The following is a 5,267-nucleotide window of genomic DNA, read 5'->3' on the forward strand; positions in this document are numbered from 1 at the left end:
GAATTATTTTATAGATATAATCCTCAGTCCCAACAGGGAGTGGGTCACCACCCTTACTTGTATCAACAAAGGAGTCAAAAGAGTGGAGGTTCTGGATAGCGGACATACAGTACATTTCCTTTTCTCGGAAAGTAGCAGTTGGGGAAGGCAGGCAGGGTAACAGAGCATTGGGAAGCGAGGGGGCTTGAGCTGGAGGCAGATGAGTCTTCCACGGTGGCTCAGTGACTGAGGCAAAGCGATTGTGAACTCTGCTGACTTGAACGGATTTACCGCCCTAGCTGTTCATCTCCTAAAGTCTGATCCAGAGGCCTGGGACTTAAAAGGCTTTACAAGCCAATAAGCTGTTGTCCTAGCAGAGCAAGGAAACACTGTGGCTCAAAATCAAGAAGTGAGTGAGCTAGAGATGTATCCTTTCTCCATACCTTTCCAATCTATGTGCTGAACAGATCATTTGAGAGGTTAGACTTTATAAAGAGGGATGTGACATCAGAATTGGAGAAAAATTTGTGAGCAACCTGCGTTATGCAGATGACACAACCTTGCTTGCAGAAATTGAGGAGGACTTGAATGGTTTGCCACAGAGGAGCCTTCAATATGGATGGCGTCTTAACATCGAATAAACAAAGATCCTCACCACCTGGCCAATAGGCAGCATCATGATAGATGGGGGAAAGATTAAAGTTGTTAATGATTTCATCTTGCTCAGATCCACAATCAAATACCCTTGGCACCAGCAGTCAGGAAATCATGAGTTTTATTGGGAAAACCTGCTGCCAAGGACCTCTCCAGAGTGCTAAAGAGCAATGATGCCAGTCTAGATACTAAGGTGTGCCTGACCCAGGACATGGCTTTCTCAATTCCTTACTATACATCTGAGAGTTGTACAGTGATTATGGATAGAAGAATAATTGGTACCTTTGAGTTGTGATGCTGGAAAAGGGTATTGAACATACCATAGACTGTCACGAGAATAAATAAGTCTGTCCTGGAGAAGGTGAAATCAGATTGCTCTTTAGAGGCAAGGATTTTGAAGCTCTGACTCACATACTTGGGGCATGCTGGCAAAAGGGGCCAGTCCTTGGAAAAGGAAATCATGCTTGGAAGGGTAGAGGGTCAGCACAAGAAAGAAGATCCTGGATGAGATGGTGTGACACAATGACTGTGGCAATATGGTCAGATGTGTCAGAAACAGTGACAGGATAGAGCAGAGTTTAAAGCCATTGTCCTTATGGTCACTATGAGTCACAGTTGACTTGATGGCACATGACAACAAGAAGTAGATGAACTATTTCCTTGAAACAAATCTTACTCTCACTGTCTAACTATACAGACACAAACACACATGCATGCAAGCATATACTGTTTTAGCTTCAACGGTTTTGCTTCTCTAGAGAACCCAGTCTAAAACATCCCTCACCACCACCGTGCACCACCATGATGATTTTGGCCATACTCCAGAGAACACAATGTACCAAGTACACCCAAAACTGTGCTGAGTGTCAGGTGGACTTGACTTTGAATCCGAGCTCTGCCATTTACCAGGTATTAATTAGACATGGGGCCAGCAGCTCCATCTCTAGGGATCTGTTTTCTCTTCTGAAATAATTACCAGGGCAGTACAGAACCTGCCTCATCGGGTTGTTGAGGACATGAAAAAATAACTGATGTGATCTATAAAGTTTAGAGTGCTAAATATGTCAGTGGCAGCTGTTGGCCACAGTGTTGGCATCTCTATGATGACAACAGGGACCAGAGATGGTCCCTATGGACACTATCAGCTCTACATCTGTTCCTTCAGTCCCCATGTTTTTGATGTGAGCAACAGTAAACCTAAGAGGTGATGTATGGAGTGAGCAGGGTTCAAATCCTAACTCTGCTACTTGCAGTGTGAGCTTGGGAAAGCCTCTTTGATTCTCTGCAGTGATGAAACTGGGGTAGAGGCAATGTGAATGCGATGGATATTTAACCATTTAGTACAGAGGAGGCGTCTGGCAGATATTAGCTCTGTAAAAAATTCAAAGGGCAGGAGGAGGAGGGAAGAAAATGTGCAACAATGAATGAATTTTTTTGAAAAAGAATTCCTAGAATAAACCATTAGCTTTGCTTTGTCTTTATGGGGGGGGGGTAATGTTTGAGATCTTCTATTTTTAAAACTACCTTTTTTAACATAAAAAAATATTTTACTTATTTTTTCATTGTTGCACATTTTCTTCCTTCTCTTTCTTCCTCCCCAGCCCTCCCCACAAATGCACCCCATCTTCCAGATGATTGCTATACATATAATGCCTAAATATATTCCTTTCAGATAGTTCTTCCCCTCATCTGTTCTAATGCAGAGTTCCTTATCTATCCACTCTTTTCCCATTCTCTCTGCAATCCCATGTCTGTCCTGTTTTATCAAAGTGGTATTATGCAGTATTTGTCCTATTGTGACTGAGATACTTCACTCAGCCTAATGTCCTCCACACTCCCCCATGTGTGTAATGTTTTGCAAGGTCATTGCTTTGCAATGCTGCATAATATTCTATTCGGTGAAAGTACCATACTTTTTTCTATCCATTCATTTGTTGATGAGACTTGGGTTGCTTCCGTCTCTTTGCTATTGTGAACAATGCAGCATAAGCATGGTTGTGCATACATCTGCTTTAAGTCATGGCTCTGGCTCCTTTAGGGTATATTCCCAGTAATAGGATTGTTGGGTCAAATGGTATTTCTATTTCCAACTTTTTGGAAAAGCATCAGACTGCCCTCCACAGAGGCTGTACCATTTTACATTCTTATCATCAGTGATTAAGAGTTCTAATCTCTCAACAACCTCGCCAGCATTTGTTGTTTGCTGCCTTGTTGAATTCTGCTCTTGTTGCTGGAGTGAGATGGTATCTTACAGTATCTTAAAACAACCTTTTAAAAAGCATAACAAGTGTTAGCATTCATACTGTCTTAATGATAAACTCACAGATATCTGCTATATCATAATCAGTATGGCAATTTAAAAAAATAGTAATTTTTAAGATGTGGGCCAGGGTGCTGGTGTCACCTTGTGAATGTAACCATTATTATTCTGAATTTTAATTTTTTTCTCTCAAGTCCTCCATAAATTATTTCAGACACTCCCAGCATGTACCCCTAAGTTTGTAATGGGAAAATGAAGTCCTAAACCTATTAACATCTTAGAGTAGGGAAAGACTTTCAAGGATGACCAACCTTTGCTTGATTACTTTTAGCTGTGGGGAGCTTCTTCCCTGGAAAAGGCAGCCACAATGGGACACTAGCAAGTCCTCTGCCCTAGAACTCCCCGATGGTCAGTGCAAAAAAAAAGGACAAGAGAGAGCTCCTCATTATAGATTTAAGAGGGACTACAGTCTAGACAGGTTGTAAAGCCTCTCACAAAAATGTTTTTATAGAGATACTGCCCAGACATGAAAAAGTCTGTGAGGGCAGCGTCGTTTTCCTGTTTTTCTCACTGATATATCCCCAGGGACTAGCCAGCATTTGTTGTTTGCTGCCCTGTTGAACTTTACTATTGTTGCTGGAGGGAGATGGAATCTCACAGTTGTTTCCCAAAACAACCTTTTATGCATAACAAATGTTAGCATTCATACTGTCTTAGTGATAAATATATGGTATTTATGAGATATATAGATATAGATATACCATAAGAATAAATAAATATCTGTTCAGTGAATGAATAAACTGTCAGCCCAACCACCAGCCATTACGGCCCAAACCTTCATTCTCAATAAAAAGGATGATGATGAGAGCTGACATTTAACTGAAGGCGTTCTAGTGACACAGTCAGTACAGAATTGTGCTGCCAACCCAAAGGCCATGCCTCTCTGCCAGTTCAAATCCACCAGCGACTCCAAAGGAGTAGGAGGAGGACCCTCCTCCCCTGCAGTTTATAGCTTAGGAAACCAAAAGGAGGGGCAGCTATGATCAGCTCTGACTCAACAGCAATGACCTGTTGAGTTTTGACACTTAACAAGCACTTACTACATGCCAGCCACTCTTCCGAGCCCTCTGTGTACTTTGACTCATATCCTCTAAGACCCTGGGAGTGAGATGGAGATAGGTGTAATCTTTAGTCCTTGTTTATTTATAATAATAATTTAAAAAAAAAAAGACAACAACCCTCAGAGGTCTTTAGCAGCTTGTTCAGAACTACCCAGCTGGGAAGCAGCCAGGCCAAGATTTGAACTCAAGCTTACTGGATTTGTCCAGAGATTTAGAAGAGGGAATGATAACTAATTGGGAGATGGTTCTATAGAGTCAAACAAAATGAAGAAGCTGGTACTAATTACTTCTTGTTAATGTTAAGTGCCATCGAGTGTGACTCACAGCAACCCTTTGAACAACAGATCTGAAATGTCCTATCCTGCTCCATATTCATCATTTCTGACACATTTGAGTCCTTTAATCCATCTCTTTGAGGGTCTTCTTCTCCTTACCTCCACCTTTCCAAGCATGATGCTCCAAGCAAAAGCCCCTTCTAACAACATGTCCAAAGTATGTGAGACGAAGCCTCACCATCCTTGCCTCCAATGAGCACTCTAGTTTCACTTTCTCCAACACATATCTGTTTGTTCTTTTGGCAGTCCATATGGGAGACTCAGCACTCTTTTCCAACACCACAACTCATATACATTGATTCTTCTTCTGTCACACTTTTTCACTGTCTAGCTCTCAGATACATAACAGGTTATTGGAAGGACTGTGGCTTGAATCAGATGCACCATAGTCTCTAAACATTATTGTTCTTCTGGACTTTGGAAAGATCCCTGATGGCAGACTTATATTAATACTACACATCTCCTGATCTCCTGACTGCTCATACCAAGGATTTTGATTGAAGATCTAAGCAAGATGAAATCGTCAACAATTTCACTCTTTTCTCCATCTATCATATGATATTCCCTATTGTCCTAGTAGTAAGGATTTTTGTTTTGATGTTGAGATGTAATCCATGTTGAAGACTGCAGATTCTTTGCAGCAAACACCTTAGTCCTCAAAGTGACTAGTTTTTTAATACTTTTTTTCTTTTTACTTTTTTAAAAATAATTTTAATGAACATTTACAGAGAATTTGGATTTCCATTCATTCATTGCTGAGCTTCTCTACCCGCCCAGCCCTCTCCCCCCACCCCCCAGTTCACTCCTCTCTTTCAAAAGTAAAAGAAAGACTCCCTCCCTGGTACACAATCCCCCCACACCCCTCCCACCGCCCCAACTACATTCCACTATGCAACCTTAATTGTGGACTCTTGTGAT

Source organism: Elephantulus edwardii, unplaced genomic scaffold (genome assembly GCF_000299155.1).
Source record: "Elephantulus edwardii isolate Elephantulus edwardi_28Jun2011 unplaced genomic scaffold, EleEdw1.0 scaffold00028, whole genome shotgun sequence".
NCBI lineage: Eukaryota > Metazoa > Chordata > Mammalia > Macroscelidea > Macroscelididae > Elephantulus > Elephantulus edwardii.